The 13,526-nt window shown below is 37.6% G+C and overlaps 1 protein-coding gene across 1 annotated transcript in view; it reads left to right on the top strand.

Annotated features, from left to right (window-relative positions):
• GADL1 (glutamate decarboxylase like 1) overlaps positions 1 to 13,526 on the top strand; it is a 180,771-nt gene that overhangs the window by 76,010 nt on the left and 91,235 nt on the right. The gene's annotated exons all lie outside the window — the stretch shown is intronic.

Genomic DNA, 13,526 nt, shown 5'->3' with positions numbered 1-13,526 from the left:
ACTTCTGCTTGCTGAGAAAGTGGAACAGATGTGTGTCATACATTAAATTGAATGCCTAATATGCTTAGCTAGGCTTAACAGCACATTTATAGAGGAATATGTTAGCTCGGGGCTGACCGCCGAACACGGATTTATTAGCTTCTTTGGAAACGTTGTAGGGAGTTTGGAAACCAGTCTGGATCATGGTGGGGAAGTGGGAAGGAATTGCTGAGTTTCCTCCTGGCCACAGGTATCAAACCCATGGTTTTTTTCCTGGGTAAAATAAGGATTCTTGTGGGAAGTGGCCCAGGCTGGGAAGTGCCACTTCATTCTTAGAAATGCCTCCTCAAGATATGTGTGCAGCATGTGGGTGATTTTTCTCAGCCATCTGTTTACATTTCTTCTTAGGGGACTCCCTTTGCCAATGCTAAAGTCATTTTCTCTTTTTAAGGAATTTTATTTCAAATGAAAGCCATATTTAAAATTAAAACCTAGTCTTGCATGTGCAGATAGTTACAACTCTCTTTAAAATGAATTGTGACATTTGTAGGTCGGAGCCCTTTGTGTTTTGAGATGTCCAAAGGAAATACTGTAGGGACCAAGGGCAGGCCACCCAAAATGTACTCCAAAGGCACAATGGTTACTTTGAATGGGAATTGGCTAGTGCGAGGACATTCGGGCCCCCTCTGTCCTCCTGGAAGCCAGAAACAAATGTCCCATGTGAAAGGTACCCTTCCTGTAGTAAGAAGTAGGAACACATCCTACCATCAGGGACAGGAACTTGAAAGCCAAGAGAGCTGGAGAAACAAAGCTGTTACTTTTTTACTAATCACTAACTCAGCCCAAATTCTGCTTAGAATTCCTTACTAATTAAAGCTCTCAAACATCTGTTTTCTTTACCCTGTCCACTCCTCACAAACTTACTGTCTTGCTGTCTGAAATGTATAAAAACTGCCTTGGTCATTTTTTGGGGTCTCAGTCTCATTTTTGTCCTCCATGTGCACATCATAAAACTTTAACTTATTTTCTTCCCCCTGTTAATCTGTCTTACGTAAATTAATTCTTAGTCCAGATAGGAGAACCTAGGACAAAGAAATATTTCTTCTTCCCCTTCAGGATCCATCAGAAACTATGAACAGATTCTGCATTTAGAGATAGAGACACTTTGGGAAATAGAAATTGATTCCCTAATATTTTATGAGGTTGGCTACTGTTGGCTATATTCAACATCATTTCATGTTTTTGCACTTAATTCCTTAAGTTATGACTTCAATTTATAATGGAAAGGTAGTTTAGGATTACTGTATCATGTGTGAACCAAGGAACATCTTCAACGTATCAGTACTCAACGTATTTAGGACATGACGGAGTTAGGAATAAACCCAGGATTTCCTTTGCTCTAGATATAAGAACAAAAATATGTCAGGTATCCCTTATGAGCCAGCATTCGACATCTGCCTTCTCCCCAGTTGGTTGATCTGAATGACATCCTTATCTGTTGGTGTGTTGGAAAATTCAGACCCCAAGTTTTATGACTATTCTTTTAAATAACTTTCTAGCTTTTATACATTTTTCTTGTCAAATGATATTTGAGTGATTTTGCCAAGAATTGATTTGCACTTAGGTACTTGAGACAATTCAAAATTTTCTGGATCATCTAACTCTATTATAGGGGTGATAATTTTATTTTTTAAAAAGTATTCATTCCTGGATCTCATAAAAACAATACCCATGTCAACTCACATGGCAGAATTAAGAAGTTTTCTATGCATCATGCAAAGGACTGAACACTTTTAAAAGTTACCATTTTTCTTTAAATAAAAGATTGTTTTTAAATTAATTGGAATGGGGAGCTGAACCTTGAGAGGTGAGATATTACAATCAGCTTAAGAAGTTTTGCACTGGCAATTTTCTGTCTCTTTCATACCTATTTTTTGCCTCTGTTATCTTTCACACTCATTCATTCATCATTCAAGCAACACTAACTGACTTCCTGTGTAGGCCAGGTGCTGTGCTAATTCTGGGCTTATGAAACAGACAAATTCCCTGTAGTCAAAGAGCTCATAATCTTATAGAGGACACAAAGAACAAAATGTTCCTACTTAATTATTATTTTGATAAGTGGTTTGAGGAATGTGTCAGACGCTGTTCATCACATAGCCATTCCGATCTCCATCCCTTCTCCCTCCCTTGTACTGGGAGCCACCAAATGGCACAGTTACGGTCGGTACATTATAGAGAAAATGTGAAGAGGCTCTTGAGAAAGGTGTTACTTGCAGTTAGAGGTGATACATACAAGAGGAGAGCATCCTTTCCCTTATTTCTGCCTTGAATGTGGTTGATTCAGAGCATGAGGCCCAGGGCTCTGATATCCACCGAGCAACCACAATACGATGACCCTAAATTAAAAGGTGAATGTGCACAGAATGGCAGAACAGAAAGGGGACAAGTCATGGCCTTGAATAAAGATTTTGAAATGTTGCATGAATGTTGGAAGTGATGAGTTGTAAACATTCTGTGGTATGAGGTCATTAAATGTCGTTATTGCTGAAACCACTTCCATTGGGTAATCTGTCTCTTGCAGCCAAATGCACTCCTAACTGATAGAGAAAAGAGTGTGGGACTCAGAGAAAACAGAGCAGGGAGACCTGAGATATTTCAGGTAGAAGAAACAATGTGGATCAAGTTTTTACGAAGGAAGGTCCTTTTCATTTTGTTTTATTTTATTTTTAATTGTTTTTAAAGATTTTATTTACTTGAGAGAGAAAGAGAGAGAAAACACATGAAGAGGGGGAGGGGCAGAGGGACAAGCAGGTTTCCTGCTGAGCAGGGAGCCCGATGCAGTGTTCAATCCCAGGACCCTGAGCTCAGGACCTGAGTTGAAGGCCGATGCTTAATTGACTCAGACACCCAGGCATCCCCAGGAAGATCCTCGTCATTTTAGAAACCAAAAAAAATCTGTTGTAGCCAAAGCCCGGAGAATAATGCTAAGACTGACATGAGACGAGGCAGTGGATGGAACAGTGGATGTTGAAGTGGAGTCTTCACCATTTTAGTGATTTTAGCCTTGATCTTCAGGACAAAGAAAGAATTTTAAAACCAGGGGGTTATCTGAAAAGATTTTTATTTAAGACAAAGAAATGGAGGTGGGCAGGAATGGAAGCAAGAGTCAGAAGAAGCTGGCAGCATCCAAGCAAGAGTTGATGGCAGGGGAGTTGGAAAACTGTGATGAAATTCAAGCTCTGCTTTACCAAGCCACTAGACAGGGCTGCATTACCAGTTATATGTGGAAGATGAAGAAGAAGCAAGTGTCATAGTTGACTCCCTGCTTAGTGATACGGCAACTTAGTGATATGGCGAATGTTTGTGTGTAGGCAGATGGAGATTGCTGGAGGAGGAGAAGACTTGAGAGTGAAATGTCTTGATTTTAGCATTGGCTATCCTCAAATCTGGGATTTCTATGAAGTTTTCAAGTGAAGGGTTCAAGTAGGAAGTTGACACATAGATCCAGAGCTAGAAAAAGTGATCTGGGCTGGAAAAGCATATTGGCAGTTGCTGACATATAGATGTTCTCCAGGGTCCTAGAGGTCGAATGTATTGCCTTGGGAGGACCTTGGGAGTGAGAAGAGAAGAGGGTACAGAACCTAGCCCTGAGGAACTTCAGAGTCTGTGAAAGCTGAGGTTGGAATGGCCGGAGAGATAGGAGGAAGATCAGGAAAGAGTGTCACTAATGAAATATTCTTTGAGGGAAGAGTATTATGAGGAGTGTGCAAGACTGTCACCCTTTGTGTTAAAGGGGAAATGCCACTCCTTAAGGAAGAGATCTCAGACTCTCCAGCTGGACTGGCATCTCCCCATTATTCTTTCTCAAACTTCATGCCCTTTCCCTAAGTGCCCATCAGTATTCATCGTTATGATTTCTCATGTATTAACTTCCCTTCCCTCTAGAACATAAGCTTTACGAGGACAGGGACTTGGTATCGTATTTGCCGCTGTATCCGCAGTGCCTAGCAAGGATTCACTGAATGAGCACAAAATTAAAATTCACTGAGAAATGTAACATATAAATGAATGGAAAAGCCTCAGAAATATTTGCCGTCATGTCAGCAGAAACTGGGAGTTCCCAGTTTCTCCCCTACCCCAAATTATTCCTTTTGACAGCTTTGAGATAACAATGATGAAAATTACAACTGATGAGTTTATGTTGCCTCCATCCTAACACAGGGCCTGAGTGTGCCTCCAGCAGTAACTGACTAATAGTGGTTTTAATTTGGAACTACTCCTCCAGTTAATGGAAGGGGATAACTCTAGTTAAAAGAAAGCAAATTACTTAGTGAATATACTTCTGTTAAGGGAAAAACTAATTCCCTAATTTGTACCCTCAAAGCCCTGACATTCACAATGTTATTTTCCTGATTGACTAGCTGGTGTTTGCATTTTTAATGTCCTGTATTAGTAAAGAAGACTACTACCAAAACAAACAGAGGTGCTGCTCTCAGAGTTGTACTCTCACTAACTAACCATCTATGTATCATAAGGATGAAAAGAAAATCAGATGTTTATAAAACAACAACAACAACAACAAAAACCTACTGTGATTATAAATAGTTTGACTTCAGATATAAATGCTGGCACTACATGGCTGTTTTGGATCAGAGACAATTTTGGTGCTTTGATCTAAAAGAAAAGACAATGTATTCTAAGAATCAGTTGCACGGATGGGGGAAATCTCGGTATTGGTTTTTTAATTTTTAGTGTTTATTGGAAAGAATTTTTATTTAAAAAAAAAACAGATACATGAAAATGAGAAACTTGCTAATCAGATGACTTTCTGAGTATAGATTTTCCTCTCCCTTTCTACCGACCATTATCACACGATATTAACTCACAGGCACTTCCTTTTTCACTGAACGATTTCACGGAACAATTTTTTTTAATAGACTGTGTTGATCCTATGGATTTTTTTTATGTCCATTTTTATATGTTTATTTCAGTAGTAATTTAGATATGGAAAAAAATTAAGAAAGAGTGACAGGATACAGATACCTGAAGATGCCCTTTTATATATTTTCTCCTGCATATATACATTTAAATGTATATATATGCACCTACCTAATCTAAATAAATTACAACATAGTTTGCTTTTAGCACGCTCTTTTTGTTTAACCAATATACATTCTATACATTTAAAAAAACAGATTTTATGTATTTATTTGTCAGAGAGAAAAAGAGACCACAAGCCTGGGGAGCATCAGGCAGAGGGAGAAGCAGGAGCAGGGAGCCTGATGAGGGACTCGATCTCAGGACCCTGGGATCATGACCGGAGCTGAAGGGAGACACTTAGCGGACTGAGCCACTCAGGCATCCCATTCTATACATTTTTAATAGCTGTGTAGTGGTCTATCATTTTGGCATATTATAATTAACTTGAGGATCTTGTTATTGTTGACCCATTAGATTGTTTCAGGATATGTGCTGCCAAGTCAAGCGTTCAATTATGTCATTTTAATGTTTGGCCATTAGAGATTTGGCTGCCATCTTTGAGACTAAATCTTCATGTACATCCTATATTCTTTCCTTATAGTAAATTCCTAGACATAGAAGAGCCATGATCAGCTTTCATGATGCCTTTTTATACTTATTTCCTAATTTTCCTTGTAAAATACTTCTTACATCATGCCTGGGTGGCTCAGTGTGTTAAGGGCCGACTCTTGATTTCAGCTCAGATCATGATCTCAGGGTCGTGAGATGGAGCCCCATGTCAGGATCTGTGCTCAGTGGGGAGTCTGCTTTAATTCTCTCTTTCCCTCTCCCTCTGCCTCTCCCTCCTGCTCATCTTCTCCCTCTGTCTCTCATAAGTAAATTAGTAAATCTTAAAATACCGTTGACCTTCTCACTGACTATGTGTGTTTTCATCTCTGACATCACATGGGTTTTTAGCTTTGTCAGTTTAGTAGGCAAGACATCTGTACACCTACACTTAGAGGCACACATAAACATTTTCCTTCTAATTTTATCTATTGACATAGCTCCTTCTGAGGGATCTTCTTGAGACAGAGGTATTGACATGCGACTCTGGGCTAGGTTTTAAATGTGAGGCCCATAAGCCTGCAATTCTTTTCTCCATTCTAGAGGACACAGAATGTAGTCGCAGTTATTCATTAGGAGAGGACTAGTGGGAAAAAGAGGATAGAAAATTCATTCAACACAATCACCACAAGTATACTATAGGTCAGGTCCTGTGATGCAGAGAGAAAATGAGAAAAGGAAGTGTAATATCATTTCCCAGTACAGTTCCTCATAAGAAGGCAGAGTTTTCAGCCCCATTTATATTTTTATTCTGAGTGGTAACTGATATTGCAAATGACAATTACTCTATGTCATTTGAAAAAAAATTGTGCAAGAAAAGAAAGGAGAGAAAGTAGATTTATCAGAGAAACTGGAACACACTGTGCCTGATTTTGTGAAGATTTCTTTTTTAGCTCTTGTTTTTCTTCATGGAGTTCCCATGGAAGTGCTATTGGGTGGTTTGAAAATACGAACAATCCGATCGTCAAAGAAGTTCTTTTCTTTTCATGCCAGAGAACACGCACACTTCCCCTGTACACCCATATTATTATAAGCTTCTGTGGAATGACAGCCTCCTGGGTAATGCAGCAGAAAAAGGGGAAGGTAGGTGTTTAAAACTGATTAGAAAAAAGGAGCATTTCACTTGTAGGAGAGACATCAATCTCCCGTGCTTGATGCTGCCAAAATTATTCTCTATGTCTTAGATATTCTTGCTGAACGGAGAAAAGTTTTAGATTTTTCAGCAGGGTTGAAATTGCATAAAACTGGCAGAATTCATCAAATACATGGTTGCTCATTAGCCCTTTCCATTTTAAAGTTTTTTTTTTTAAATTGTAATAAACCAAAGTTGATTTTCTTTCAGGAGGCTTTTGGAAATGTGTGCGTATGCATGTATAGATGTGTATCACATCAAAAACAAAAAAACCCTCATGTGGTATTATCAGTCATGACAAACACTGTTTCCATGTCTGCTTTCCTTCTTCATGAAGTAAAGGGATATAATACTTAATGTTAGAATTGTACATTTTCAAAATCCATTATGTCTTTTCCCACCAAACAGACCAGTAATATTGGGTTTTAGAGTCTTTGTGTTGTTACTGAAATTGTCATTAATTTTAACAAAGGATTTGCACTTTTTTTTAGATCTATGTATCTTTCTTTTTTTTAAAGATTTTATTTATTTATTTGACAGGCAGAGATCACAAGTAGACAGAGAGACAGGCAGAGAGAGAGATGAGGAAGCAGGCTCCATGGCAAGCAAAGAGCCGATGTGGGGCTTGATCCCAGGATCCTAGGATCATGACCTGAGCTGAAGGCAGAGGCTTTAACCCACTGAGCCACCCAGGTGCTCCTAGATCTATGCTTCACATAGCCTAATATATTAACTCCTCTGTGCACTGTGGCTCCAAGCGATGAGTTACTGCATAATTGTGGTTGTACTACCTGATTTCAATCAGTAGTTACCAACATGTCATAAATTGGTGTAAGTCTCAATGTAGAATGTATCCCATGGTTCTTGGAATCATGTATGTAGCAGACTGAGCTCCAGGAGGGCAGAAGGGGTCTTATTCACTGCTGTAGTCCCCCTACTTAGAACAACTGACACTCAATGTTCAGTGAAATGTTTCCTGAAGTGAACGAACTTTGTGTCTTTTTCCAATACCATCAAATGGTCATGTGTTTTAAATGTGTTACCTGTAGGATGAAGTAGCATGCCCTTTATAGTCACGTCCTGATCTTTTTCGAGTCTTAAAAAGCGTCCTTCCTGCTGGTACATTGGACAGGGTGTTGAAATTGTTTGTCTTATCCATATGGTTTGCCATATCCATTACCTCCTCACATCCCATTTAATGTTGGCTTTTAAAAAATGTCTTTACTCTAAACTGTGCCAACATTTGGCCTTTTATCTACATGCCTCAGAGACCAATAATAAATCAGTGACTCATGCTTTCCTTTTTCAGAAACCATATTGTCTTTCCCTTAAGACTTATTTTCGTTTTAGTGTCTAATGATGCTGTTCTTTATTGGCGACTGGACAAGCGGAAGAGATACTTTTCTAAGGTTCCCTGGGTCCTCTCTTGACCCTTTCTAATGGACAATGACATTCACAATCTGCTGGTTTGCTTGTTGTGGCTGTTTGTAATGTTGGAACCAGTATCTTGGCCAACAGCTTCCCAATTTCATCCTTGAGTTCCTTCAAACCTTTGGGTGACTGCCACCTGGTCCTACTGAGTAAGCTACATTAATTTCGTCAGTTTGACTTAGATGAGTTGGGGTGTTGCCCACTATGGGATTTAATATCTTCTGCCTGTCTATTTCTGGAGAACCATAAGAGTGTGGGAATCTCTCTGATATCCTTCCAGATAAAGAATTCATTCTTCATGGCAGCCCTCCCATTTCAGTAGGGGACCCCAACTTTTGCCTCTCTGCCAATCATCACAGAAGACTGCAGATTTGTTAAGAAATGATGAAAAAGGAAAAAAAAAATTCTACCTTTGTGTCCTAGCAGTTGAAAATGCCCGAGAAGGAGGATTCTATTAACAGATTGATTTTTTTTTTTCTTTTTCTGTCCTACCTGAAAACAACAACAACAAAAAAAACTGATTAGGGTCTCATAATTTAGGAGAATTACATAAGCTAAAATCTAAGAAAAATGAGAAACATAGGTAAGGGCAAAAAAGGAAATCTGGAATGAAGCTAATGGAAAAATTCTTGCCATAATTAGCATGCTATATCTGCCTCAGGTCGATAAAAGTGGGTTTTTGCATTTTTAATGGATTCCAAGCATCTGCCTTTTTTTTTTCTGCCCTTTCCCCTTTATTTTACTATGAACTCATTGCAACAAGATTTTTTTTTCTATTTCTACTCTCTGGTATGATGACTTCTTGGAATAAATTGTTCTATTTGCTTTCCTTTGTACAATTCTAGTTGTCATGTATGTTGGTTTCCAAGGAATATATCTAAAAACATACCTGACATTCCTAATTAGGCTTTCCAGCTTTGTTGTTTCAAGGACAAAAACTTTCAGGGAGTTAATTTTTTCCTAGGTTTTTCTTCTATGACAATTGAAAGTGTCAGTATGAGTCCATGTGATGAGATTTATTCTGATTTTGTAATTCGGTGGTGGTAAATGTAGATTTATTTTATATAGGCTTTTAGTAATTGTACTTAGACCCTAAGTTGTAGGACAATTGTAAATGGCATATAATGCAGAAATAAACTGTAGGCTGAATAGGAAAATGGAAACTCTGTAAAAGAGTCACTGTATCTTTAAATTCAAGGTGTGTACGACCATGTGTGCAAGCACTTACATACGTACATTCACACGGCAAACATACCTGCCCTTAAACCATAATGATACTGATGGGAAATTAGAATCTAGGGAGTTTTGTTAATTGCAAAAATAATTCAATACCTTCTCTGCCAGTTCCTTCTGAGGGCTTTTTTGGAGTTTGGAAGATGTTGGTCTTTTTTTTTTTTTTTTCAATGAATTGTTATGAACTATAAGAAAATTACAAAAATGTGCATAAGATGTAAATAAATGGCTTAGTTCATTATTGTAAAAAGAACAATCAAGTAGTTCCCATACAGATTCCAACAAAGAACATAACCAGAAACCCAGAAAACCCTCCTGGGCTCCTTCCTATTCTTGACTTTCTTGCTTTTCTTTTTAGTTTTGCTCTGCAGTGTGGATCCTCAAATAGTATAGTTGACTTTTCCCTTCTGAAGGAATTGTGCAATGTGTGTGTGTGTGTGTGTGTGTGTGTATTTGGTTTGGCATGATTGCTGCTGTTGCTCAGATTTACGTCATGTCCATAAGACTCATCTATATTTTGACACAATATGATGATTCTTCGTTTTCTCTGTTTTATACTATTCTGTATGATCATAGCACAATTTATTTATCCTTTTTACTGTTGATGGACATTTGGGTTATTTCCATTTGGGGATTTTACACAAAGTGGCTATGAACCTTTTTTTGCACATATCTTCATTGCTCGCTACATCTCTGAGGTTCCATCTGGTCTAATTTTCCTTCTTGAAGACCATATTTAGGAATTTCTTAGTGGATCAAAAGGTGGCATATTCTGTTCGACTTTGCTTCTTTGAAAATGTCTTTATTTCATTTTTTCTGGAGATAGAACTCTGTTGGTAATTTTCTTTTACACTTTAATGTCCCCCCCGCCTTTTTTCCTTTTTAGTGTTAAAAAGTTAACCCCCCCCCCCCTTTATATACTTATTTAAGTAATCTTTACATCCCACGTGGGGCTTGAACTCATGACCTGGAGATCAAGAGCCATCCGCCCTTCCGATTGAGAAGCCAGGTGTCCCTGTCATTTTTTTGATGATAAAATTACTTTTTATTTTGGCTTCCCTTAAGATTTTCAAGCTTTAAGTTTCTGCTATTTATCTGTGATGTTGTAAACATGTATTTTGTTGGTTTTATCTTGCTTTGGCTTCTTTGGGTTTGTTTTATCTGGGAATTGATAGGTTTCCTAAGTTTTGAAAACTGTCTATTTAATTATCAACTCTGCCTCCTCTCTCTCTTTCTCTGGCATTCCAATTAAACGTATATTTGACCTTCTTACTGGTTCTTGTGTGTGTGTGTGTGTGTGTGTGTGTGTGTGTATGTGTGTGTTTTAAGATTTTATTTTAAGTAATCTCTATAGCCAATGTAGGGCTTGAACACACAACCCTGAGATCAAGATTTACAGGCCCCACAGACTGAGCCAGCCTGGAACTCCTGTTTCCTCTGTTTCTTACTGCATTTTGTAGGTTTCCTAATTGTGTCCTTTCATGCTTTGTTATGGATAGTTTTGATGACCTATCTCAAAATTCATGAATGCTGCCTTCAGCTTTGTCTAAACTGTCAAAGCCATCCATTCAGCATTTACTTTTTTATTGTCTTTCTAGTTCTTTTATTTTAACTGAGCCTTTTTCATGTATATAGTGCCTCTAGGTTCTTCTTGACATTTGCAAGATCAGCCTTTATGTCCATGAACATGGTAACCATAGATTTACAGTCTACTTCTGTAAACTCTGATATCTAAATTCCCTTGAGTGCTATTCCTGTCGATTCCTACATCTGTGGTTCCTGGCTCTCGTATTGTCTAGAAAGGCACCTTACAATTTTTGGTGGTTTGCTGAATATTTTGTTTGAGAAATTATCTTTAGGAATAATTTAAAACACCACTCTTCGTTTTAAATTTAAATTAAAGATTTTAATCTTTAAATCTTAAATCTTAAATTAAAGATTTTATTTCCATTCTTCTGGGCATCTGGGACAATCAGCAGTCTAGAAAGAAGACTTGACATCTTTCTGGATCTCTACAGTATACCCTAGACCACCACTTCAGGGTAGAAATGGTAGCCCAACCTCCCACCCCCCCCACCCCCGCCACTTCAAACCCCTCAGATTGTTTTTTAGAGTCCATAGTCTCTCATGGTTCACCTCCCCTTCCAATTTCCCCCAACTCCCTTCTCCTTTCTAACTCCCCATGTCCTCCATGCTATTTGTTATGCTCCACAAATAAGTGAAACCATATGATAATTGACTCTCTCTGCTTGACTGATTTCACTCAGCAAAACAAATTCTTTAAAACATAAGGAATTGCAGAATTCTCTCAGTGGATAAACTGGAGGATAGAAAATGTCAGTTAAGGGTCTGAAAGATAGGATGAGTCAAGGATCTAATTTGATTCCATTTTTGGAGGAACCCATTCTTTGGATCAGACTGTTGTTGATTGTTTGTCAGATCCACATTGGCAAACTATGTAATAGTTGGTAAATTATATAATGATATAATTATCATAGCTTCAAAATATGTTTCATCTAGGGGGACAGGTCATCATTTACTCTCTAACAAAATGACCTGTTCTTGTCTATTTATTCTTCCGAATGGATGTTGGAAATATTTTTCTTTAATATAAAAACTCTGCCCTGGGATTTTTTTTTAACATTTTATTTATTTATTTGATCAGGAAGCCTGATGTGGGGCTCAAACCCAGGACCCAGGGACCATGACTTGAACAAAAGGCAGACACTTAATGACTGAGCCACCCAGGTGCCCCATGCCCTGGAACTTTATTTAGAATTATATTAAACCCCTTGGATTAATTTGAGATTTAACATCTTTGCAAAATTTTAGCCAGGAACATGGTATATCTTTCCATTTATTCAGATTTTCTTTAATTTCATGTAGAGATTATTGAAATTTTTTTTCAAGATTGTATTTATTTATTTGACAGAGTAATTGAGATCACGAATGGTGGGGCAGAGGCAGAGGGAGAAGCAGGCTCCATGCTGAGCAGGGAGACCGATGCAGGACTTGATTCCAGGACCCTGGCATCATGACCTGAGCTGAAGGCAGAGGCTTAACCAGCAGAGTCACCAAGGTGTCCCTCTTCTTTAAATTTTTATTGTGGAAAATTTCAAACATATGCAAGAGTGGAGATGAGTGCTTAGGTACTGATGGCATAATGTCAATAAAGATCAATTCATGGCTAATCTAGTTTCATACCTACTCCTTTCTACTTTTTCCAGTATTATTGGAAAAAAATTAATGTCACAGCATTTTGATATTTTTTTCCATAGAGGACTCAAATATGCTGTATTATTAAGGTTATTTAATAATTTTTATATTTATTATATATAGAATCTTTAAAAATCTTCTAACTGCAAATTCTGTTATAAAAGAAAACTTTAAATTATTTATCTATAACTACTTTACCAGATTTCTAATTATTCTGAGAAATTTAAACATATTTTCTTATATTTTTAAAATATAGAATTAGATCAGTATACAACTGTAATTTTGTTTTCTTTCTAATATGTAGTCTTCATATCAGTTACCAGTAATTGTAATGTACCTATAGGATTTCCAAAAATATATTCAGTAATAACAGTTAATAGAAGGCATTTTTGTCTTCTCTGTGATTTTATTAAAGGTGACTTAAAATATATATGCTTTATAAATCCTCTTGAGAAATAATATAGAGATGAGTACTGAATTTTACCATATTCTTTTTTATTATCAAATAAGGTAGTTCTATCATTTTACTCCTTGAACAAAGTTAACTGTGCCTTAATAGATTTTCTACATTACTGATTTACTTCATTTTATTGCAGTAATTTGCTTTAATGTTTCATGGATTTTATATTTCGATTTTTGCTTCTGTCTACGTATGATTGATCTGTGTATGTGTGTGTGTGTGTGTGTGTGTGAGATCTTGGTTGGATTGTATTCTTTTTTTTTTTTTTTTAAAGATTTTATTTATTTATTTGACAGAGAGAAATCACAAGTAGATGGAGAGGCAGGCAGAGAGAGAGAGGGAAGCAGGCTCTCCGCTGAGCAGAGAGCCCGATGCGGGACTCGATCCCAGGACTCTGAGATCATGACCTGAGCCGAAGGCAGCGGCTTAACCCACTGAGCCACCCAGGCGCCCGGTTGGATTGTATTCTTGAGTATGCTTTGAACT

Source organism: Mustela putorius, unplaced genomic scaffold (genome assembly GCF_011764305.1).
Source record: "Mustela putorius furo isolate JIRA1106 unplaced genomic scaffold, ASM1176430v1.1 tig00003834_pilon_pilon_pilon, whole genome shotgun sequence".
NCBI classification, from domain to species: domain Eukaryota; kingdom Metazoa; phylum Chordata; class Mammalia; order Carnivora; family Mustelidae; genus Mustela; species Mustela putorius.
The sequence above is the reverse complement of the archived record's forward strand: the minus strand, read 5'-3'. Positions and strand labels throughout refer to the sequence as shown.